This window comes from Macaca mulatta, chromosome 20 (assembly GCF_049350105.2).
Source record: "Macaca mulatta isolate MMU2019108-1 chromosome 20, T2T-MMU8v2.0, whole genome shotgun sequence".
NCBI lineage: Eukaryota > Metazoa > Chordata > Mammalia > Primates > Cercopithecidae > Macaca > Macaca mulatta.
This window is the reverse complement of record NC_133425.1, coordinates 40,075,218-40,101,501: the sequence shown is the minus strand read 5'-3', so window position 1 is coordinate 40,101,501 and position 26,284 is coordinate 40,075,218. Positions and strand designations below refer to the sequence as shown.

General features: G+C 39.9%; 1 pseudogene; it reads right to left on the bottom strand.

The window, feature by feature from the left end:
• On the bottom strand, positions 1-25,028 carry LOC144337765 (uncharacterized; annotated as a pseudogene).
• Between the last annotated feature and the right edge of the window lie 1,256 nt (positions 25,029-26,284).

Genomic DNA, 26,284 nt, shown 5'->3' with positions numbered 1-26,284 from the left:
TCAGAGGATATTTCCTTTTTCACCATAGCCCTCTATGGGCTTCCAAATATCACTTTGCAAATTCCACATTAACAATCTTAGCGAAAGGCTTCTTGAGGGGAAAGCTGTAACTCTGTGAGATGATATCACAGAACACAAAGAAGATTCTCAGAAAGCTTCTTTCTCTTTGTTATCGGAGGTTATTTTCTTTGGCCCTATAGTCTTCAAAGGGATCCGAAATATCTGTTCTCAGATTCCACAGAAATAAGGCTAGCAAAGAGATACACGAATTAGAGATGTAACACTGTTAGTGGAAGTCACACATCACAGAGCAGTGTCCCAGAAAGCTTCTTTCCAGTTTTTCCCTGAGGATATTTTCTTTTTTACCATAGCCCTCTTTGGGCTTCCAAATATCACTTTGCGATTTCCACAAGAACAGGCTTAGCGTGCTGCTTCTTGAGGGGAAAGCTGTAACTCTGTGAGATGAATTAACAGAACACTAAGCAGTTTCTCAGAAAGCTTCTTTCCAGATTTCATCTCAGGATATTTCTTTTTTCACCATAGCCCTCTATGGGCTTCCAAATATCACTTTGCAAATTCCACAATAACAGTCTTACCGAAAGGCTTCCTCAGGGGCAAGCTGTAACTCTGTCAGATGATATCACAGAAAACAAAGAAGTTTCTCAGAAAGCTTCTTTCTCTTTGTTACGGGAGGATATACCCTTTGGCCGTATAGACTTCAAATGGATTCGAAATATCTGTTCTCAGATTCCACAGAGATAAGGCTAGCAAAGAGATCCACGAAATACAGACGTAATTCTTTGAGTGGAAGTCACACATCACAAAGCAGTTTCCCTGAAAGCTTCTTTCCAGTTTTTCTCTGAGGATGTTTCCTTTTTCACCGTAGACCTCTATGGGCTTCCTAATATCACTTTGCAAATTCCACAAGAACAGGCTTAACGAGCGGCTTCTTGAGGGGAAAGCTGTAACTCTGTGAGATGAATTAACAGAACACTAAGCAGTTTGACAGAAAGCTTCTTTCGAGTTTTCATCTGAGGGTATTTCCCTTTCCTCCATAGCCCTCTATGGGTTTCCAAATATCACTTTGCAAATTCCGCAAGAACTGTCTTAGCGAAAGGCTTCTTGAGTGGAAAGCTGTAACTCTGTGAGATGATTTCAAAGAACACAAATAAATTTCTCAGAAAGCTTCTTTCTCTTTGATATCGGAGGATATTTCCTTTGGCCTTATAATCTTCAAAGGGATCCGAAATATCTGTGTTCACATTCCACAGAAATAAGGCTAGCAAAGAGATCGACGAAATACAGATGTAGCTCTGTGAGTGGAAGTCACACATCACAAAGCAGTGTCTCAGAAAGCTTCTTTCCAGTTTTTCAATCAAGATATTTTCTTTTTTACCGTAGCCCTCTACGGGCTTCCAAATATCACTTTGCAAATTCCACAAGAACCGACTTAGCGAAAGGGTTCTTGAGGGGAAAGCTGTAACTCTGTGATATGATTTCACAGAACACAAAGAAGTTTCTCAGAAAGCTTCTTTCTCTTTGTTATCTGAGGATATTTCCTTTGGCCCTATAGTGCTCGAAGGGATCTGAAATATCTATTCTCCGATTCCAAAGAAATAAGGCTAGCAAAGAGATCCACGAAATACAGATGTAACTCTCTGTGTGGAAGTCACACTTCACAAAGCAGTTTCTCAGAAAGCTTCTTTCCAGTTTTTCTCTGAGGATATTTTCTTTTTCACCATAGCCCTCTATAGGCTTTGAATATCAATTTACAAATTCCAGAAGAACAGGCTTAGCGAGTGGCTTCTTGAGAGGATAGATGTAACTCTGTGAGATGAATTAACAGAACACTAAGCAGTTTCTCAGAAAGCTTCTTTCGAGTTTTCATCAGAGGATATTTCCTTTTTCACCATAGCCCTCTATGGGCTTCCAAATATCACTTTGCAAATTCCACATTAACAATCTTAGCGAAAGGCTTCTTGAGGGGAAAGCTGTAACTTTGTGAGATGATTTCACAGAACACAAAGAAGTTTCTCAGAAAGATTCTTTCTCTTTGTTATCGGAGGGTATTTCCTTTGGCCCTATAGTCTTCAAAGGGATCCGAAATATCCGTTCTCAGATTCCACAGAAATAAGGCTAGCAAAGGGATCCACAAAATACAGATGTTACTCTGTGATTGGAAGTCACACATCACAAAGCAGTTTCTCAGAAAGCTTCTTTCCAGTTTTCTCTGATTATATTTTCTTTTTCATCGTAGCCCTCTATGAGTTTCCAAATATCACTTTGCGACTTCCACAAGAATAGGCTTAGCGAGCGGCCTCTTGAGGGGAAAGCTGTAACTCTGTGAGATGATTTCACAGAACACAAAGAAGTTTCTCAGAAGGCGCTTTTCTCTTTGTTATCGGAGGATATTTCCTTTGGCCCTAATGTCTTCAAAGGGATCCGAAATATCTGTTCTCACATTCCACAGAAATAAGGCTAGCAAAGAGATACGCGAAAGAGATGTAACACTGTGAGTGGAAGTCACACATCACATAGCAGTGTCCCAGAAAGCTTCTTTCCATTTTATCTCTGAGGATATTTTCTTTTTCACCATAGCCCTCTTTGGGCTTCCAAATATCACTTTGCGAATTCCACAAGAACAGGCTTAGCGAGCTGCTTCTTTAGGGGAAGGCTGTAGCTCTGTGAGATGAATTAACAGAACACTAAGCGGTTTCTCAGAAAGCTTCTTTCCAGATTTCATCTGAGGATATTTCCTTTTTCACCGTAACCCTCTATGGCTTTCCAAATATCACTTTGCAAATTCCACAATAACAGTCTTACCGAAAGGCTTCCTCAGGGGAAAGCTGTAACTCTGTGAGATGATTTCACAGAAAACAAAGAAGTTTCTCAGAAAGCTTCTTTCTCTTTGTTATCGGAGGATATATCCTTTGGCCGTATAGACTTCAAATGGATCCGAAATATCTGTTCTCAGATTCCACAGAGATAAGGCTAGCAAAGAGATCCACGAAATACAGATGTAGCTCTGTGAGTGGAGGTCACACATCACAAAGCAGTCTCTCAGAAAGCTTCTTTGCAGTTTTTCTCTGAGGATATTTTCTTTTTCACCATAGCCCTCTATGAGCTTCCAAAGAGCATTTTGTGAATTACACAGGAAAAGGATTAGCGAGTGGCTTCTTGACGGGAAAGCTGCAAGTCTGTGAGATGAATTAACAGAACACTAATCGGTGTGTCAGAAAGCTTCTCTCCAGATTTCATGTGAGGATATTTCCTTTTTCACCGTAGCCCTCTATGGGCTTCCAAATATCACTTTGCAAATTCCACAAGAACTGTCTTAGCAAAAGGCTTCTTGAGGGGAAAGTTGTAACTTTGTGAGATGATTTCACAGAACACAAAGAAATTTCTCAGAAAGCTTCTTTCTCTTTGTTATCGGAGGATATTTCCTTTGGCCCTATAGACCTCAAAGGGATCCGAAATATCTGTTCTCAGATTCCACAGAAATAAGGCTTGCAAAGAGATCCACGAAACACAGATGTAACTCTGTGAGTGGAAATCAGACATCACAAAGCATTGTCTCAGAAAGATTCTTTCCAGTTTTTCTCTGATTATATATTATTTTTCACCATAGCCATCTATGGGCTTCTAAATATCACTTTGCGAATTCCACAAAAACAGGCTTAGCGAGCGGATTCTTGAGGGAAAAGCTGTAACTCTGTGAGATGAATTAACAGAACACTAAGTAGTTTCTCAGAAAGCTTCTTTCGAGTTTTCATCTGAGGATATTTCCTTTTTCAACATAGCCCTCTATGGGCTTCCAAATGTCAGTTTGCATATTCCACAAGAACTGTCTTAGCAAAAGGCTTCTTAAGGGGGAAGCTGTAACTCTGTGAGATGATTTCACAGAACACAAAGAATTTTCTCAGAAAGCTTCTTTCTCTTTGTTATCAGAGGATATTTCCTTTGGCCCTATAGTCTTGAAAGGGATCCGAAATATCTGTTCTCAGATTCCTCAGAAATATTGCTAGGAAGGAGATCCACGAAATACCGATGTAACTCTGTGAGGGGAATTCACACATCACAAAGCATTTTCTCAGATAGCTTCTCTCCAGTTTTTCTCTGCGGATATTTTCTTTTTCACCATAGCCCTCTCTGGGCTTCCAAATATCACTTTACGAATTCCACAAGAACAGGCTTAGCGAACGACTACTTGAGGGGAAAGGTGTAACTCTGTGAGATGAATTAACAGAACACTAAGCAGTTTCTCAGAAAGCTTCTTTCGAGTTTTCATCTGAGGATACTTTCTTTTTCACCATAGCCCTGTATGGGCTTCCAAATATCACTTTGCAATTTCACAAGAACTGTCTTAGCGAAAGGCTTCTTGAGGGGAAAGCTGTAACTCTGTGAGGTGTTTTCACAGAACACAAAGAAGATTCTCAGAAAGCTTCTTTCTCTTTGTTATCTGAGGATATTCCCTTTGGCCCTATAGTCTTCGAAGGGATCCGAAATATCTGTTCACAGATTATACAGAAACAAGGGTAGCAAAGAGATCCACGAAATACAGTTGTAACTCTGCAAGTGGAAGTCACACAACACAAAGCAGTTTCTCAGAAAGCTTCTTTCCATTTTTTCTTGGAGGATATTTTCTTTCTCACCATAGCCATATCTGGGCTTCCAAATATCAGTTTGTGAATTCCACAAGAACAGGCTTAGCGAGCGGCTTCTTGAGGGGAATGCTGTAACTCTGTGAGATGAATTAACAGAACACTAAGCAGTTTCTCAGAAAGCTTTTTCCACATGTCATCTGAGCTTTTTCACCATAGCCCTCTATGGGCTTCCAAATATCACTTTGCAAATTGCACAAGAACTGTCTTAGCGAAAGGCTTCTTGAGGGGAAAGCTGTATCTCTGTGAGATGATTTCACAGAACACAAAGAAGTTTCTCAGAAAGCTTCTTTCTCTTTGTTATCGGAGAATATTTCCTTTTGCCCTATAGTCTCCAAAGGGATCCGAAATATCTGTTCTCAGATTCCACAGAAATAAGACTAGCAAAGAGATCCACGAAATACAGATGTAACTCTGTGAGAGGTATTAACAGAACACTAAGCAGTTTCTCAGAAAGCTTCTTTCGAGTTTTCATCGGAGGATATTTCCTTTTTCACCATAGCCCTCTATGTGCTTCCAAATATCACATTGTAAATTCCACAGGAACTGTCTTAGCGAAAGGCTTTTGAGGGGAAAGCTGTAGCTCTGAGAGATGATTTCTCAGAATACAAAGTAGTTTCTCAGAGAGCTTCTTTCTCTTTGTTATTGGAGGATATTTCCTTTGGCCCTACAGTCTTTAAAGGGATCCGAAATACCTGTTCTCAGCTTCCACAGAAATAAGGCTACCAAAGAGATCCACGATATACAGATGTAACTCTGTGAGTGGAAGTCACACATCACAAAGCAGTTTCTCAGAAAGTTTCTTTCCAGTTTTTCTCTGAGGATATTTTCTTTCTCACCATAGCCATGTAAGGGCTTCCAAATACCACTTTGCGAATTCCAGAAAAAGAGGCTTAGCGATCGGCTTCTTGAGGGGAAAGCTGTAACTCTGTGAGATGAAGTAACAGAACACTAAGCAGTTTCTCAGAAAGCTTCTTTCGAGTTTTCATCTGAGGATATTTCGTTTTTCACCATAGCCCTCTATGGGCTTGCAAATATCACTTTGCAAATTCCGCAAGAACTGTCTTAACGAAAGGCTTCTTGAGGGGAAAGCTGTAACTCTGTGAGATGATTTCACAGAACACCAAGACGTTTCTCAGGAAACTTCTTTATCTTTGTTATCAGAGAATATTTCCTTTGGCCCTATAGTCTTCAAAGGGATCCGAAATATCTGTTCTCAGATTCCACAGAAATATGGATAGCAAAGAGATCCACGAAAAACAGAGGAAAATGTGTGAGTGGAAGTCACACATCACAAAGCAGTTTCTCAGAAAGCTTCTTTCCACTTTTTCTCTAAGAATATTTTCTTTCTCACCATAGCCATCTATGGGCTTCCAAATAACACTTTGCGAATTCCACAAGAACAGGCTTATCGAGCGGCATCTTGAGGGGATAGCTGTAACTCTGTGAGATGAATTAACGGAACACTAAGCAGTTTCTCAGAAAGCTTCTTTCGAGTTTTCATCTGAGGATATTTCCTTTTTCACCATAGCCCTCAATGGGCTTCCAAATATCACAATGCAAATTACAGAAGAACTGTCTTAGCGAAAGGCTTCTGAGAGGAAAGCTGTGACTTTGTGAGATGATTTCACAGAACACAAAGAAGTTTCTCACAAAGCTTCTTTCTCTTTGTTATCGCACGCTATTTCCTTTGGCCCTATAGACTTTAAAGGGATCCGAAATATCTGTTCTCAGATTCCACAGAATAAGGCTAGCAAAGAGATCTACGAAATACAGCGGTAAATCTGTGAGTGGAAGTCACACATCACAAAGCAGTTTCCCAAAAAGCTTTTTTCCAGGTTTTGTCTGAGGATATTTTCTTTTTCACCATAGCCTTCTATGGGCTTCCGAATATTACTTTGCCTATTCCACAAGAACTGTCTTAGCGAAAGGCTTCTTGAGAGGAAAGCTGTAACTCTGTGACATGAATTAACAGAACACTAAGCAGTTTGACAGAAAGCTTCTTTCGAGTTTTCATCTGAGGATATTTCCCTTTCCTCCATAGCCCTCTTTGGGTTTCCAAATATCACCTTACAAATTCCACAAGAACTGTCTTAGGGAAAGGCTTCTTGAGGGGAAAGCTTTAACTCTGTGAGATGATTTCAAAGAACACAAAGAAGATTGTCAGACAGCTTCTTTCTCTTTATTATCTGAGGATATGTCCTTTAGCCCTATAGTCTTCAAAGGGATCCGAAATATCTGTTCTCAGATTCCACAGAAAAAAGGCTAGCAAAGAGATCCACGAAATAGGGATGTACCTCTGTGAGTGGAATTCACACATCACAGAGGAGTTTCTCAGAAAGCTTCTTTCCAGTTTTTCTCTGAGGATATTTTCTTTCTAACGATAGCCCTCTAAGGGCTTCCAAATATCAATTTGCGAATACCACAAGAACAGGCTTAGCCAGCAGCTTCTTGAGTGGAAAGCTGTTACTCAGTGAGATGAATTAACAGAACACTAAGCAGTTTTTCAGAAACTTTCTTTTCAGATTTCATCTGAGGATATTTGATTTTTCACCGTAGCCTTCTATGGGCTTCCAAATATCACTTTGCAAATTCCACAAGAACTGAATTAGCGAAAGGCTTCTTCAGGGGAAAGTTGTAACTGTGTGAGATGATTTCACAGAACACAAAGAAGTTTCTCAGAAAGCTTCTTTCTCTTTGTTATCGGAGGATATTTCCTTTGGCCCTATAGTCTTTAAAGGGATCCGAATTATCTGTTCTCAGTTTCCACAGAAATAAGGCTAGCAAAGAGATCCACGAAATACAGATGTAACTCTGTGAGTGAAAGTCACACATCACAAAACAGTCTCTCAGAAAGTTTCTTTGCAGTTTTTCACTGAGGATATTTTGATTTTCACCTTAACCCTCTCTGGGCTTCCAAATAGCATTTTGCGAATTCCACAAGAACAGGCTTAGCGAGCGACTTCTTGAGGGGATAGCTGTAACTCTGAGAGATGAATTAACGGAACACTAAGCAGTTTCTCAGAAAGCTTCTTTCGACTTTTCATCTCAGGATATTTCCTTTTTCACGGTAGGCCTCTATGGGCTTCCAAATATCATTTTGCAAATTCCACAAGAACTGTCTTAGCGAAAGGCTTCTTGAGGGGAAAGCTGTAACTCTGTGAGATGATTTCACAGAACACAAAGAAGTTTCTCAGAAAGCTTCTTTCTCTTTGTTATCTGAGGATATTTCCTTTGGCCGTATAGTGCTCTAGGGATCCGAAATATCTATTCCCAGATTCCACAGAAAGAAGGCTAGCAAAGAGATACACGAAATACAGATGTAACTCTGTGAGTGGAAGTCACACATCACAAAGCAGTTTCTCAGAAAGCTTCTTTCCAGTTTTTCTCTGAGGATATTTTCTTTTTCACCATAGCCCTCTATAGGCTTCCAAATATCACTTTGCGAATTCCACAAGAACAGGCTTAGCGAGCGGCTTTTTGAGGGGAAAGCTGGAACTCTGTGGGGTGATTAACAGAACACTAAGCAGTTTCTCAGAAAGCTTCTTTCGAGTTTTCATCTGAGGATATTTCCTTTTTCACAATAGCCCTCTATGAGCTTCCAAATATCACTTTGCAAATTCCACACGAACTGTCTTAGCGAAAGGCTTCTTGAGGGGAAAGCTGTAACTCTGTGAGATGATATCACAGAACACAAAGAAGATTCTCAGAAAGCTTCTTTCTCTTTGTTATCGGAGGTTATTTTCTTTGGCCCTATAGTCTTCAAAGGGATCCGAAATATCTGTTCTCAGATTCCACAGAAATAAGGCTAGCAAAGAGATACACGAATTAGAGATGTAACACTGTTAGTGGAAGTCACACATCACAGAGCAGTGTCCCAGAAAGCTTCTTTCCAGTTTTTCCCTGAGGATATTTTCTTTTTTACCATAGCCCTCTTTGGGCTTCCAAATATCACTTTGCGATTTCCACAAGAACAGGCTTAGCGTGCTGCTTCTTGAGGGGAAAGCTGTAACTCTGTGAGATGAATTAACAGAACACTAAGCAGTTTCTCAGAAAGCTTCTTTCCAGATTTCATCTCAGGATATTTCTTTTTTCACCATAGCCCTCTATGGGCTTCCAAATATCACTTTGCAAATTCCACAATAACAGTCTTACCGAAAGGCTTCCTCAGGGGCAAGCTGTAACTCTGTCAGATGATATCACAGAAAACAAAGAAGTTTCTCAGAAAGCTTCTTTCTCTTTGTTACGGGAGGATATACCCTTTGGCCGTATAGACTTCAAATGGATTCGAAATATCTGTTCTCAGATTCCACAGAGATAAGGCTAGCAAAGAGATCCACGAAATACAGACGTAATTCTTTGAGTGGAAGTCACACATCACAAAGCAGTTTCCCTGAAAGCTTCTTTCCAGTTTTTCTCTGAGGATGTTTCCTTTTTCACCGTAGACCTCTATGGGCTTCCTAATATCACTTTGCAAATTCCACAAGAACAGGCTTAACGAGCGGCTTCTTGAGGGGAAAGCTGTAACTCTGTGAGATGAATTAACAGAACACTAAGCAGTTTGACAGAAAGCTTCTTTCGAGTTTTCATCTGAGGGTATTTCCCTTTCCTCCATAGCCCTCTATGGGTTTCCAAATATCACTTTGCAAATTCCGCAAGAACTGTCTTAGCGAAAGGCTTCTTGAGTGGAAAGCTGTAACTCTGTGAGATGATTTCAAAGAACACAAAGAAATTTCTCAGAAAGCTTCTTTCTCTTTGATATCGGAGGATATTTCCTTTGGCCTTATAATCTTCAAAGGGATCCGAAATATCTGTGTTCACATTCCACAGAAATAAGGCTAGCAAAGAGATCGACGAAATACAGATGTAGCTCTGTGAGTGGAAGTCACACATCACAAAGCAGTGTCTCAGAAAGCTTCTTTCCAGTTTTTCAATCAAGATATTTTCTTTTTTACCGTAGCCCTCTACGGGCTTCCAAATATCACTTTGCAAATTCCACAAGAACCGACTTAGCGAAAGGGTTCTTGAGGGGAAAGCTGTAACTCTGTGATATGATTTCACAGAACACAAAGAAGTTTCTCAGAAAGCTTCTTTCTCTTTGTTATCTGAGGATATTTCCTTTGGCCCTATAGTGCTCGAAGGGATCTGAAATATCTATTCTCCGATTCCAAAGAAATAAGGCTAGCAAAGAGATCCACGAAATACAGATGTAACTCTCTGTGTGGAAGTCACACTTCACAAAGCAGTTTCTCAGAAAGCTTCTTTCCAGTTTTTCTCTGAGGATATTTTCTTTTTCACCATAGCCCTCTATAGGCTTTGAATATCAATTTACAAATTCCAGAAGAACAGGCTTAGCGAGTGGCTTCTTGAGAGGATAGATGTAACTCAGTGAGATGAATTAACAGAACACTAAGCAGTTTCTCAGAAAGCTTCTTTCGAGTTTTCATCAGAGGATATTTCCTTTTTCACCATAGCCCTCTATGGGCTTCCAAATATCACTTTGCAAATTCCACATTAACAATCTTAGCGAAAGGCTTCTTGAGGGGAAAGCTGTAACTTTGTGAGATGATTTCACAGAACACAAAGAAGTTTCTCAGAAAGATTCTTTCTCTTTGTTATCGGAGGGTATTTCCTTTGGCCCTATAGTCTTCAAAGGGATCCGAAATATCCGTTCTCAGATTCCACAGAAATAAGGCTAGCAAAGGGATCCACAAAATACAGATGTTACTCTGTGATTGGAAGTCACACATCACAAAGCAGTTTCTCAGAAAGCTTCTTTCCAGTTTTCTCTGATTATATTTTCTTTTTCATCGTAGCCCTCTATGAGTTTCCAAATATCACTTTGCGACTTCCACAAGAATAGGCTTAGCGAGCGGCCTCTTGAGGGGAAAGCTGTAACTCTGTGAGATGATTTCACAGAACACAAAGAAGTTTCTCAGAAGGCGCTTTTCTCTTTGTTATCGGAGGATATTTCCTTTGGCCCTAATGTCTTCAAAGGGATCCGAAATATCTGTTCTCACATTCCACAGAAATAAGGCTAGCAAAGAGATACGCGAAAGAGATGTAACACTGTGAGTGGAAGTCACACATCACATAGCAGTGTCCCAGAAAGCTTCTTTCCATTTTATCTCTGAGGATATTTTCTTTTTCACCATAGCCCTCTTTGGGCTTCCAAATATCACTTTGCGAATTCCACAAGAACAGGCTTAGCGAGCTGCTTCTTTAGGGGAAGGCTGTAGCTCTGTGAGATGAATTAACAGAACACTAAGCGGTTTCTCAGAAAGCTTCTTTCCAGATTTCATCTGAGGATATTTCCTTTTTCACCGTAACCCTCTATGGCTTTCCAAATATCACTTTGCAAATTCCACAATAACAGTCTTACCGAAAGGCTTCCTCAGGGGAAAGCTGTAACTCTGTGAGATGATTTCACAGAAAACAAAGAAGTTTCTCAGAAAGCTTCTTTCTCTTTGTTATCGGAGGATATATCCTTTGGCCGTATAGACTTCAAATGGATCCGAAATATCTGTTCTCAGATTCCACAGAGATAAGGCTAGCAAAGAGATCCACGAAATACAGATGTAGCTCTGTGAGTGGAGGTCACACATCACAAAGCAGTCTCTCAGAAAGCTTCTTTGCAGTTTTTCTCTGAGGATATTTTCTTTTTCACCATAGCCCTCTATGAGCTTCCAAAGAGCATTTTGTGAATTACACAGGAAAAGGATTAGCGAGTGGCTTCTTGACGGGAAAGCTGCAAGTCTGTGAGATGAATTAACAGAACACTAATCGGTGTGTCAGAAAGCTTCTCTCCAGATTTCATGTGAGGATATTTCCTTTTTCACCGTAGCCCTCTATGGGCTTCCAAATATCACTTTGCAAATTCCACAAGAACTGTCTTAGCAAAAGGCTTCTTGAGGGGAAAGTTGTAACTTTGTGAGATGATTTCACAGAACACAAAGAAATTTCTCAGAAAGCTTCTTTCTCTTTGTTATCGGAGGATATTTCCTTTGGCCTTTTAGTCTTCAAAGGAATCCGAAATATCTCTTCTCAGATTCCACAGAAATAAGGCTAGCAAAGAGATCCACGAAATACAGATGTAACTCTGTGAGTGTGAGTCACGCATCACAAAGCAGTGCCTCAGAAAGCTTCTTTCCAGGTTTTCAATGAAGATATTTTCTTTTTTACCGTAGCCCTCTATGGGCTTCCAAATATCACTTTGCGAATTTCACAAGAACAGGCTTAGCGAGCGGCTTCTTGAGGGGAAAGCTGTAGCTCTGTGAGATGAATTAACAGAACACTAAGCAGTTTCTCAGAAAGCTTCTTTCCAGATTTCATCTGAGGATATTTCCTTTTTCACCATAGCCTTCTAAGGGTTTCCAAATATCACTTTGCAAATTCCACAATAACAGTCTTACCGAAAGGCTTCTTGAGTGGAAAGCTGTAACTCTGTGAGATGATTTCACAGAACACAAAGAAGTTTCGCAGAAAGCTTCTTTCTCTTTGTTATCGGAGGATATTTCCTTTGGCCCTATAGTGTCCAAAGGGATCCGAAATATCTGTTCTCAGATTCCACAGAAATAAGGCTAGCAAAGAGATCCACGAAATACAGATGTAACTCTGTGAGTGGGAGTCACGCATCACAAAGCCGTGTCTCAGAAAGCTTCTTTCCAGTTTTTCAATGAAGATATTTTCTTTTTTACCGTAGCCCTCTATGGGCTTCCAAATATCACTTTGCGAATTTCACAAGAACAGGCTTAGCGAGCGGCTTCTTGAGGGGAAAGCTGTAGCTCTGTGAGATGAATTAACAGAACACTAAGCAGTTTCTCAGAAAGCTTCTTTCCAGATTTCATCTGAGGATATTTCCTTTTTCACCATAGCCCTCTATGGGCTTCCAAATATCACTTTGCAAATTCCACAAGAACTGTCTTAGCGAAAGGCTTCTTGAGTGGAAAGCTGTAACTCTGTGAGATGATTTCACAGAACACAAAGAAGTTTCGCAGAAAGCTTCTTTCTCTTTGTTATCAGAGGATATTTCCTTTGGCCCTATAGTGTCCAAAGGGATCCGAAATATCTGTTCTCAGATTCCACAGAAATAAGGCTAGCAAAGAGATCCACGAAATACAGATGTAACTCTGTGAGATGAATTAACAGTACACTAAGAAGTTTCTCAGAAAGCTTCTTTCCAGATTTCATCTGAGGATATTTCGTTTTTCACAGTAGCCCTCTATGTGTATCGAAATATCACTTTGCAAATTCCACAAGAACAAGCTTATCGAAAGGGTTCTTGAGGGGAAAGCTGTAGCTCTGTGAGATGAATTCACAGAACACAGAGAAGTTTCTCATACAGCTTCTTTCCAGTTTTTTCTGAGAATATTTCTTTTTCCCCATAGCCCTCCATGGGCTTCTGAATATCACTTTGCAAATTCCACAAGAAACGTCTCAGCGAAACTTTACTTAAGGGGAAAGCTGTAACTCTCTGAGATGAATTCACAGAAAACAAAGTAGTTTCTAAGAAAGCTTCTTTCCAGTTTTTATCTGAGGATATTTTCTTTTTCACCTTAGCCCTCTATGGGCTTCCAAATATCACTTTGCAGATTCCACAAGAAGAGTCTGAGCGAAATTCTTCTGGGGGGAAAGCTGTAACTCTGTGAGATGAATTCACAGAGCACAAGGAAGTTTCTCAGAACGCTTTTCTCATTTGTATCGGAGGATATTTCCCTTGGCCCTGTAGTCTTAAAAAGGGATCAGAAATATCATTTCTCAGGTTCCACAGAAATAAGGCTAGCAAACTGCTCCACGAAAAACAACCATAACTCAGTGTGTGGAAGTCACACATCACAAAGTACTTTCCCAGAAATCTTCTTTTCAGTTTTTATCTGAGTATATTTTCTTTTTCGCCATAGCGCTCTATGGGCTTCAAAATATCACTTGCAGATTCCCCAAGAACAGTCTTATCGAATGGCTTCTTGAGGGGAAAGGTGAAACTCTGTGAGATGAATCCACAGATCACAAAAAAGTTTCTCAGAAACCTTCTTTCTCATTTCTATGGGAGAATATTTGCTTTGGCCCTGTAGTCTTCCAAGGGATCCGAAATATCACTTCTCAGATTCCACAGAAACAAGGCGAGCAAACAGCTCCATGACATACAGATGTAACTCAATTAGTGGAAATCACACATCTCAAAGCAGTTTCTCAGAAAGCTTCTTTCCAGTTTTTATCTGAGTATATATTTTTTTCACCATAGCCCTCTAAGGGCTTCCAAATATCACTTTGCAAATAACACAAAAACAGTCTTAGCGAATGGCTTCTTGAGGGGGAACGTGTAACTGTCTGAGGTGAATTCACATATCACAAAGCAGTTCCTCAGAATGTTTCTTTCCAGTTTTTATCTGAGGATATTTTCTTTTTCCCAATAGCCTTCCATGGGATTCCAAATATCAATTTGCAAAATCCACAAGAACAATGTTACCGAAAGCCTTCTTGAGAGGAAAGCTGTAACTCTGTGGGAAGAATTCACCGATCACAAAGAAATTTCTCAGAATGCTTCTTTCTCATTTCTATCGGGGGATATTACCTTTTGCCTGATAGTCTTCAAAGGGATCCAAAATATCTGTTCTCAGATTCCACAGAAATAAGGCTAGAAAATAGCTCCACGAATAACAGCTGTAACTCAGTGAGTGGAAGTCACAGATCACAAAGCAGTTTCTCAGAAAGCTTCTTTCAAAATTTTATCTGAGGATATTTTGTTTTTCCCCATAACCCTCCACGGGCTTCCAAATATCACTTTGGAAATTCCACAGGAAAAGTCTTAGCGAAAAGGTTCTTGAGGTGAAAGCTGTAACACTGTGAGATGAATTCACAGATCACGAAGAAGTTTCCCAGAAAGCTTCTTTCTCATTTCTATTGGAGGATATTTCCTTTGGCCCTATAGTCTTCAAAGGGATCCGAAATATCTGTTCTCATATTCAACAGAAATAAGGCTAGCAAACTGCTTCACGAAATACACCTGTAACTCAGTGAGTGGAAGTGACACATCACAAAGCTGTTTCTCAGAAAGTTTCTTTCCATTTTTTATATGAGGATATTTTCTTTTTCCCCATTGCTCTCCACGGGCTTCCAAATATCACCTTGCAAATTCCACAACAACAGTCTTAGCAAAAGGATTCTTCCGGGGAATGCTGTAACTCCGAGAGATGGATTCACAGATCACAAAGAATTTTTTCAGAAAGCTTCTTTTCATTTCTATCCGAGGATATTTCCTTTGGCCCTATACTCTTCAAAGGGATCCGAAATATCACTTCTCAGATTCCACAGAAATGAGGCTAGCTAACATCTCCATGAAGGACAGATGTAAATCAGTGAATGGAATTCATAAATCAAAATGCAGTATTTCAGAAAGCTTCTTTCCATTTTTTATCTGAGGAAATTTTCTTTTTCACCCTAGCCCTCTATGGGCTTCCAAATATGACTTAGTAAATAACACAAGAACAGTCTTAGCGAACGGCTTCTTGAGTGGAAAGCTGTAACTCCGTGAGATGAATTCACAGAACACAAAGCAGTCTCTCAGAAATCTTTTTTCCAGTTTTTAACTGGGGATATTTCTTTTTCCCCGTAGCCCTCCATGGGCTTCCAAATATCACTTTGCAAATTCCACAAGAACCGTCTTAGTGAAAGGCTTCTTGAGGGGAAATCTGGAACTCTGTGTGATGAATTCACAGATCACAAAGAAGTTTCTCAGAAAGCATCTTTCATATTTCTATCATAGGATATTCCTTTTGGCTTTGAAGTCTTCTAAGGGATCCGAAATACAAGTTCTCAGATCCACAGAAATGAGGCTAACAAGCATGTCCAAGAAATACAGCTGTAACTCAGTGACTGGAAGTAACACATCACAAAGCAGTTTCTCAGAAATCTTCTTTGCAGTGTTTTTTAGAGGATATTTCCTTTTTCACCATAGCCCAGTAAGGGCATCCAAATATCACTTTGTAAATTCCACAAGAACATTCTTAGCGAACGGCTTCTTGAGGGGAAAGCTGTAACTCTGTGAGATGAATTCACAGAACACAAAGCAGTTTCTCTGAGAGCTTCTTTGCAGTTTTTATCTGAGGATATTTCTTTAACCCCTAGCCCTCCATGGGATTCCAAATATCACTTTGCAAATTCCACAAGAATAGTTTTAGCGAAAGGCTTCTTCAGGGGAATGCTGTAACTCTGTGAGAGGAATTCACAGATCACGAAGAAGTTTCCAGAAAGCTTTTTTCTGATTTCTATTGGAGGTTAATTCCTTTGGCCGTATAGTCTTCCAAAGGATCCGAAATATCAGTTCTCAGATTCCACTGAAATAAGTCACCTAACTGCTCCACGAAATACAGCTGTAACTCAGTGAGTGGAAGTCACACATCACAAAGCAGTTTCTCAGAAACCTCCTTTCCAGTTTCTATCTGAGGATATTTTCTTTTTCACCATAGCCCTCTATGGGCTTCCAAATATCACCATGCAGATTCCACAAAAACGGTCCTAGAGAATGGCTTCTTGAGGGGAAAGGTGTAGCTGTGTGAGATGAATTCAAAGCACACAAAGCAGTTTCTCAGAAGGCTTCTTTCCAGTTTTTATGTGAGGATATTTTCTGTTTCCCCATAGCCCTCCATGTGCTTCCAAATATCCCTTTGCAAATTCCACAAGAACAGTGTTAGCGAAAGGCTTCTTCAGGGGATTGCTGTAACTCCGTGAGATGAATTCACAGATCACAAAGAACTTTCTCAGAAAGCTTCATTTCATTTCTATTGGAGGATATTTGCTTTGGCCCTATTGTCTTCCTAGGGATCCGAAATATCAGTTCTCAGATTCCACAGAAATAAGGCTAGCAAACGGCTCCACGAAATACAGCTGTAATTCAGTGAGTGGAAGTCACACATCACAAAGCAGTTTCTCAGAAACTTCTTTCCAGTTTTTATCTTAGACTATTTTCTTTTTAACCATAGCCCTCTATAGGCTTCCAAATATCACTTTGCAGATTACACAAGAACAGTCTTAGCGAATGGCTTCTTGACCATAAAGGTGTAACTCTGTGAGATGAATTCACAGAACACAAAGCAATTTCTAAGAAAGTTTCTTTCCAATTTTTATCTGAAGATATTTGCTTTTTCCCCGTAGCCCTCCATGGGCTTCCAAATACCACTTTGCAAATTCTCCAAGAACAGTCTTAGCGAAAGGCTTCTTGAGGGGAAAGCTCTAACTCTGTGAGATGATTTCACAGATCACAAAGAAGTTTCTCAGAAAGCTTCTTTCTCATTTCTTTCGGAGGATATTTCTTTTGGCCCTATAGTCTTCCAAGTTATCCGAAATTCAGTTCTCAGATCCCACAGAAATAAGGAGAGCAAACAGCTCCAGCAAATACAGCTGTAACTAAGTGAGTGGAAGTCACACATCACAAAGCAGTTTCTCAGAAAACTTCTTTTCAGTTTTTATCTGAGGATACTTTCTTTTTCACCATAGCCCTCTATGTGCTTCCAAATATCACTTTGCAGATTCCACAAAAACAGTCTTAGGGAATGGCTTCTTGAGGGGAAAGGTGTAAATCTGTGAGATGAATTCACACAACACAAAGCAGTTTCTCTGAATGTTTCTTTCCAGTTTTTATCTTAAGATATTTTCCTTTTCCCCATAGCCCTCCATGGGCTTCCAAATATCACTTTGCAAATTCCACAAAAACTGTCTTAGCGAAAGGCTTCTTGACGGGAAAGCTCTAACTCAGTGAGATGAATTCACAGATCACAAGGAAGTTTCTCAGAAAGCTTCTTTTTCATTTCTATCGTAGGATATTTCCTTTGGCCCTGTAGTCTTCCTAGTTGTCCGAAATTCAGTTCTCAGATCCCACAGAAATAAGGCGAGTACACAGCTCCACGAAATACAGCTGTAACTAAGTGAGTGGAAGTCACACATCCGAGAGCAATTTCACAGAAAGCTTATTTCCAGTGTATATCTGAGGATATTTTCTTTTTCACAATTGTCCACTAAGGGCTTCCAAATATCACTTTGCAGATTCCACAACAACAGTCTTAGCGAATGGCTTTTTGAGGGGAAAGCTGAAACTCTGTGAGGTGAACTCACAGAACACAAAGCAGTTTCTCACAGAGCTTCTTTGCAGTTTTTGTCTGAGGATATTTTTTTCCCCCTAGCCCTCCATGGGATTCCAAATATCACTTTGCAACTTCCACAAGAACAGTCTTAGCAAAAGGCTTCTTGAGGGGAAAGTTGTAACTCTGTGAGATGAATTCACAGACCACAAAGCATTTTCTCCAAAATCCTCTTTATAGTTTTTATCTGAGGATACTTTCTTATTTCCCATAGCCCTCCATGGGCTTCCAAATATCACTTTGCAAATTCCACAAGAACAGTGTTGGCGAAAGGCTTCTTGAGAGGAAAGCTGTAACTCTGTGAGATTAATTCACAGATCACAAAGAAGTTTCTCAGAAAGCTTCTTTGCATTTCTATCGGAGGATATTTCCTTTGGCCGTAGTCTTCCAACGGATCCGAAATATCCGTTCTCAGATTCCACAGAAATAAAGCTAGCAAACTGCTCCACGAAATACAGCTGTAACTCAGTGAGTGGAAGTCACACATCACAAAGCAGTTTCTCAGAGAGCTTCTTTTCAGTTTTTATCTGAGGATAGTTTCGTATTCATCATATCCCTCTATTGGCTTCCAAACATCACATTGGAAATTCCACAAGAACAGTCTTTGCGAACGGCTTCTTGAGGAAAAGGCTGTAACTGTGTGAGTTGAATTCACAGAACACAAAGCAGTTTCTCCGAAAGCTTCTTTCCACGTTTTATGTGAGGATATTTTCTTTTTCCCCATAGCCCTCCATGAGATTCCAAATATCACTTTGCAATTCCACAAGAAAAGTCTTAGCGAAAGGCTTCTTGAGGGGAAAGCTCTAACTCTATGAGATGAATTCACTGATCACAAAGAAGTTTCTCAGAATGCTTCTTTCTCATTTCTGTTGGAGGATATTTCCTTTGGTTCTATTGTCTTCCAAGGGATCCGAAATATTAGTTATCAGATTAAACAGAAATAAGGCCAGCAAAGAGCTCCACGAAATTCAGCTGTAACTCAGTGAGTGGAAGTCACACATCACAAAGCCGTTTCTCAGAAAGCTTCTCTCCAGTTTTTTTCTGAGGATATTTTCTTTTTCACCTTAGCACTCTCCTGGCTTCCAAATATCACTTTGCAAATTTCACAAGAACAGTCTTAGCGAACGACTTCTTGAGGGAAAAGTTGTTAATCTGTGAGATAAATTCAGAGAACACAAAGCAGTTTCTCCGAGATCTTCTTTCCAGTTTTTATCTGAGGATATTTTCTTTTTCCACAAAGCCCTCCATGGACTTCCAAATATCACTTTGGAAATCCCACAAGAACATTCTTAGCGAAAGGCTTCTTGAGGGGAACGCTGCAACTATGTGAGATGAATTCACAGATCAAAAAAAAGTTTCTGAGAATGCTTCTTTCTTATTTCTATCAGAGGACATTTCCTTTGGGTCTATTGTCTTCCAAGGGATCTGAAATTACAGTTCCCAGATTCCACAGAAATAAGGCTAGCAAACAGCTCCACGAAATACAGCTGTAACTCAGTGAGTGGAAGTCACACAGTACAAAGAAGTTTCTCAGAAAGCTTCTTTCCAGTTTTTATCTGAGGATATTTTCTTTTTCACCGTAGCCCTCTACTGGCTTCCAAATATCACTTTGCAAATTCCAGAAGAAAGTCTTAGTGAACGGCTTCTTGAGCGAAAAGCTGTAACTCTGTGTGATGAATTCCGAGAACACAAAGCAGTTTCTCAGAGAGCTTCTTTCCACTTTTTATCTGAGGATATTTTCTTTTTCCCCATATTCCTACATGGGCTTCCAAATATCACTTTGCAAATCCCACAAGAACAGTCTTAGCGAAAGGCTTCTTGAGGGGAAAGCTGAAACTATGAGAGATGAATTCACAGATCACAAAGAAGTTTCTCAGAAAGCTTCTTTCTAATTTCTATCAGAGGATATTTCCTTTGACCCTAGAGTCTTCCAAGGGATACTAAATATCAGTGCCCAGATTCCACAGATATAAAGCTAGGAAACAGCTCCACGAAATACAGCTGTAACTCAGTGAGTGGAAGTCACACATCACAAAGCAGTTTCTCAGAAAGCTTCTTTCCTGTTTTTATCTGAGTATGTTTTCTTTTTCACCATAGCCCTGTGAGGGCTTCCAAATATCCCTTTGAAAATTCCACAAGAACAGTCTTAAACAACGGCTTCTTTAGGGAAAAGCTGTAACTCTGGGAGATGAATTCACAGAACACAAAGCAGTTTCTCAGAAAGCGTCTGTCCAGTTAATATCTGAGGATATGTTCTTTTTCCCCTTAGAGCTGCATGGCTTCCAAATGTCACTTTGCAAATTCCACAAGAACAGTCTTAGTGAAAGGCTTCTTGAGGGGTAAACTCTAACGCTGTGAGATGAATTCACAGATCACAAAGAAGTTTCTCAGAAAGCTTCTATCTCATTTCTATCAGAGGATATTTCAATTGGTCCTATAGTCTTCCAAGGGATCCAAAATATCAGTTCTCAGATTCCACAGAAATAAGTCTAGCAAACTGCTCCATGAAATACAGCTGTAACTCAGTGCGTGGAAGTCTCACATCACAAAGCAGTTTCTCAGAAAGCTCTTTCCAGTTTTTATCTGAGGATATTTTCTTTTTCACCGTAGCCCTCTATGGGCTTCCAAACATCACTTTACAAATTCCCCAAGATCAGTCTTAGCGACCAGCTTCTTGAGGGGGAAAGCTGTAACTCTGTGAGGTGAATTCACAGAACACAAAGCAGTTTCTCAGAAATCTTCTTTCCAGTTTTTATGTGAGGATACTTTCTTTTTCCTCTAAAACCTCCATGGGATTCCAAATATCACTTTGCAAATTCCACAAGAACAGTCTTAGCGAAAGGCTTCTGGGGGGAAAGCTGTAACTCTGTGAAATGAATTCACAGATCACAAAGAAGTTCCTCAGAAACTTTATTTCTCTTTTCTATCGGAGGATATTTCCTTTGGCCCTATAGTCTACCAAGGGATTCGAAATATTAGTTCCCATATTCCACACAAAAAAGACTAGCAAAGAGCTCCACGAATTAGAGCTGTAACACAGTAAATGGAAGTCACACATCACAAAGCAGTTTCTCAGAAAGCTTCTTTCCAGTGTTTATCTGAGGATATTAACTATTTCACCATAGCCGTCTAAGGGCTTCCACATTTCACTTTGCAAATTCCACAAAAACAGTCTTAGTCCACGGCTTCTTGTGTGGAAAGCTGAATCTCTGTGAGATGAATTCACAGATTACAAAGAAGTTCATCAGAAAGTTTCTTTCTCATTTCTATTGGAGGATATTTCCTTTGGCCCTATATTCTTCCAAGCGATGCGAATTATCAGTTCTCAGATTCCACAGAAATAAGGCTAGCAAAGGGCTCCACGAAATTCAGCTGTAACTTAGTGAGTGGAAGTCAAACATCACAAAGCAGTTTCTCAGAAAGCTTGTTTCCAGTTTTTATCTGAGGATATTTTCTTTTTCACCGAAGCCCTCTATAGGCTTCCAAATATTACTTAGCAAATTCCTCAAGAACAGTCTTAGTGAACGGCTTCTTGAGGGAAAAGCTGTAACTCTCTTTCATGAATTCACAGATCACAAACAAGTTTCTCAGAAAGCCTCTTTCTCATTTCTATCGGAGGATATTTCCTTTGGCTCTATAGTCTTCAAAGGGATCCGAAATATCAGTTCTCAGATTCCACAGAAAAAAGACTAGCAAACTGCTCCACGACATACAGCTGTTACTCAGTGAGTGGAAATCACACATCACAAAGCAGTTTCTCAGAAAGCTTGTTTCCAGTTTTTATCTGAGGATATTTTCTTTTTCACCATAGCCCTCTATGGGCTTCCATATATCATTTTACAAATCCCACAAGAACAGACTTAGCGAATGGCTTCTTGATGGGAAAGTTGTAACTCTGTGAGATGAATTCACAGAACACAAAGCAGTTTCTCAGAAAGCTTCTTTCCGGTGTTTATCTGAGGATATTAACTATTTCACAATAGCCGTCTATGGGCTTCCACATTTCACTTTGCAACTTCCAAAAAAACAGTCTTAGTCCACGGCTTCTTGTGTGGAAAGCTGTATCTCTGTGAGATGAATTCACAGATTACAAAGAAGTTTCTCAGAAAGCTTCTTTCTCATTTCTATTGGAGGATATTTCCTTTGGCCCTATATTCTTCCAAGCGATGCGAATTATCAGTTCTCAGATTCCACAGAAATAAGGCTAGCAAAGGGCTCCACGAAATTCAGCTGTAACTTAGTGAGTGGAAGTCACACATCACAAAGCAGTTTCTCAGAAAGCTTGTTTCCAGTTTTTATCTGAGGATATTTTCTTTTTCACCATAGCGCTCTATGGGCTTCCGTATATCATTTTACAAATCCCACAAGAACAGACTTAGCGAATGGCTTCTTGAGAGGAAAGTTGTAACTCTGTGAGATGAATTCACAGAAAACAAAGCAGTTTCTCAGAAAGCTTTTGAGTTATTATCTGAGGATATTTTCTTTTTCCTCCTAGCCCTCCAAGGGCTTCCAAATATCACTTTGCATATTCCACAAGAACAGTCTTAGCGAAAGGGTTCTTGAGTGGAAAGCTGTAAATCTGTGAGATGAATTCACAGATCACAAAGAAGTTTCTCAGAAACCTTCTTTCTCAATTCTATGAGAGGATATTTCCTTTGGCCCTGTAGTCTTGCAAGCGATCCGAAATATCAGTTCTCGGATTCCGCAGAAATAAGGCTAGCAAAGAGCTCCATGAAATACCGCTGTAAATCAGTGAGTGGAAGTCACACATCACAAAGCAGTTTCTCAGAAGTCTTCTTTGCAGTTTTTATCTGAGGATAGTTTCTTTTTCCCCATAGCCCTCCATAGGTTTCCAAATAACACTTTGCAAATTCCACAAGAAGCGTCTCAGCAAAAGGATTCTTGAGGGGAAAGCTGAAACTCTGTGAGATGAATTCATAGATCACAAAGAAGTTCCTAGGAAAGCTTCCTTCTCATTTCTATCAGAGGATATTTCCTTTGGCCCTATAGTCTTCCAAGGGATACAAAATATCAGTTCTCAGATACCACAGAAATCAGGCTAGGAAACAGCTCCACGAATAACATCTGTAACTAAGGGAGTGGAAGTGACACATCACAAGGCAATTTCTCAGAAAGCTTGATTTCAGTTGTTATCTGAGGATATTTTCTTTTTCACCATAGCCCTCTATGGGCTTCCAATTATCAATGTGCAGATTCCACAAGAACAGTGTTAGCGAACGGCTTCTTGTGGGGAAAGCTGTAACTCTATGAGATGAATTCTCAGAACACAAAGCAGTTTTTCAGAGAGCTTCTTTCAAGTTTGTATCTGAGGAAATTTTCTTTTTCCCCATAACCCTCCATGGGCTTCCAAATATCACTTTGCAAATTCCACAAGAACAGTCTTAGCGAAAGGGTTCTTGAGGGGAAAGCTGTAACTGCGTTAGATGAATTCACATATCACAAAGAATTTTCTCAGAAAGCTTCCTTCTCATTTATATCGGAGGATATTTCCTTAGGCCCTATAGTCTTCCAAGGGATCCGAAATATCAGTTTCCAGACTCCACAGAAACAAGGATAGCAAACTGCTCCAGAAATACAGCTATCTCAGTGAGTGGAAGTCGCACATCACAAAACAGTTTCCGAGAAAGCTTCTTTCCAGTTTGTATCTGAGGATATTTTCTTTTTCCCCATATCCCTCCTTGGGCTTCCAAATACAACTTTGCAAATTCGACAAGAACAGTAAGCGAAAGGGTTCTCAAGGGGAAAGCTGTATCTCTGTGAGATGAATTCACAGATCACAAAGAGATTTCTTAGAAAGCTTCTTTCTCATTTCTATCGGAGGATATTTCCTTTGGCCCTATAGTCTTCAAAGGGATCCGAAATATCTGTTCTCAGATTCCACAGAAATAAGGCTAGCAAAGAGATCCACGAAATACAGATGTAACTCTGTGAGTGGAAGTCACACATCACAAAGCAGTTTCTCAGAAAGCTTCTTTCCAGTTTTTATCTGAAGATAATTTCTTTTTTCCCTTAGCACACCATGTGCTTCCAAATATCACTTTGCAAATTCCACAAGAACAGTCTTAGCGAAAGGCTTCTGGAGGGGAAAGCTGTAACTCTGTGAGATGAATTCACAGATCACAAAGAAGTTTCTCAGACAGCTTCTTTTTCATTTCTATCGGAGGATATTTCTTTTGGCCCTATAATCTTCCAAGGGATCCAAAATATCAGTTCTCAGAAACCACAGAAATCAGGCTAGCAGACAGATGCACGAATAACAGCTGTAAATCAGTGAGTGGAAGTCGCACTTCACAAAGCAGTTTCTCAGAGAGCTTCTTTCCAGTTTTTTACTGAGGATATTTTTTCACCATAGCCCTCTATCGGCTTCCATCTATCACTTTACAAACCCACAAGAACAGGCCCAGCAAACGGCTTCTAGGGGAAAGCTGTAACTCTGTGAGATGAATTCACAGAGCACAATCCAGTTTCTCAGAAAGCTTCTTTCCAGTTTTTAACTGAGGATATTTTCTTTTTCCTCATAGCCCTCCTTGGGCATCCAAATATCCCTTTGCAAATTCCACAAGAACAGTCTTCCCGAAAGGCTTCTTGATGGGAAAGCTGTAACTCTGTGCGATGATTTCACAGAACACAAAGAAGTTTCTCATAAAGCTTCTTTCTCTTTGTTTTCGGAGGATATTTCCTTTGGCCCTGTATTCTTCAAATGGATACGAAATATCAGTTCTAAGATTCCACAGTAATCAGGCTAGCAAACAGATCCACGAAATACAGCTGTAACTCTCTGAGTGGAAGACACACATCACAAAGGAGTTTCTCAGAAAACTTCTTTCCAGTTTTTATCTGAGGATATTTTCTTTTTCACCATAGCCATCAATGGGCTTCCAAATATCACTTTTCAAATAACACAAGAACAGTCAGAGTGATCGGCCTCTTGAGGGGAAAGCTGTAATTCTTTGAGATGAATTCACAGAACACAAAGCAGTTTCTCCGAAAGTTCTTTCCAGTTTTTCTCTGAAGATAATTTCTTTTTCCCCATAACACTCCATGGGCTTCCAAATATCATTTTGCAAATAACACAAGAACAGTCCTCACGAATGGCTTCCTGAGGGGAAAGCTGTAACTCTGTGAGATAAAATAAGAGAACACAAAGCACGTTTTCAGAAAGTTTCTTTCCATTTTTTATCTGACGATATTTCTTTTTCCAAGTAGCCGCCATGGTCTTCCAAATATCACTTTGCGAATTCCACAAGAACAGGCTTAGCGAAAGGCTTCTTGAGGGGAAAGCTGTAACTCTGTGAGATGAATTCACAGATCACCAAGAAGTTTCTCAGAAAGCTTCTTTCTCATTTCTATCGTAGCATATTTCCTTTGGCCCTATAGTCTTCCAAGGGATCCGAAATATCAGTTCTCAGATCCCACAGAAATAAGGAGAGCAAACAGCTCCACCAAATACAGCTGTAACTCAGTGAGTGGAAGTCACACATCACAAAGCAGTTTCTCAGAAAGCTTCTTTCCAGTTTTCCACTGAGGACATTTTCTTTTTCACCATAGCCCTCTAAGGGCTTCCAAATATCACTTTGCAGATTCCACAAGAACAGTCTTAGCGAATGGCTTCTTGAGGGGAAAGGTGTACGTCTGTGAGAAGAATTCACAGCACACAAAGCAGTTTCTCAGAGAGCCTCTTTCCACTTTTTATCTAAGGATATATATATTTTTTCCCCATAGCCTTCCATTGGCTTCCAAATATCACTTTCCAAATTCCACAAGAACAGTCTTAGCGAAAGGCTTCTGGAGAGGAATGCTGTAACTCTGTGAGATGAATTCAGAGATCACTAAGAAGTTTCTCAGAAAGCTTTTTTCTCATTTCTTTCGGAGCATATTTCCTTTGGCCCTCTGGTCTTCCAAGGGATCCTAAATATCAGTTGTCAGATTCCACAGAAATGAGGCTAGCTAAAAGCTCCACGAATAACAGGTGTAACTCAGGGAGAGGTAGTCACACATCACAAAGCAGTTTCTCACAAAACTTCTTTCTAGTTTTTATCTGAGGATATTTTGTTTTTCGCCATAGCCCTCAGTGGGCTTCCAAATATCACTTTGCAAATAACACAAGAACATTCACAGCGAGCGGCTTCTTGAGGGAAATGCTGTAACTCTCTGAGATGAATTCACAGAACACAAAGCTGTTTCTCAGAAAGCTTCTTTCCAGTTTTTATCTGAGGATATTTTCTTTTTCCCCATACCCCTCCATGAGCTTGCATATATCAGATTGAAAATTCCACAAGAACAATCTAAGCGAAAGACTTCTTGAGGGAAATGCTCTAACTATGAGATGAATTCACAGATCACAAAGAAGTTTCTCGGAAAGCTTCTTTCTCATTTCTATCGGAGGATATTTCCTTTGGCCCAAGAGCATTCCAACGGATTCGAAATATCAGTTCTCAGATTCCACAAAAATGAGGCTAGCAAACAGCT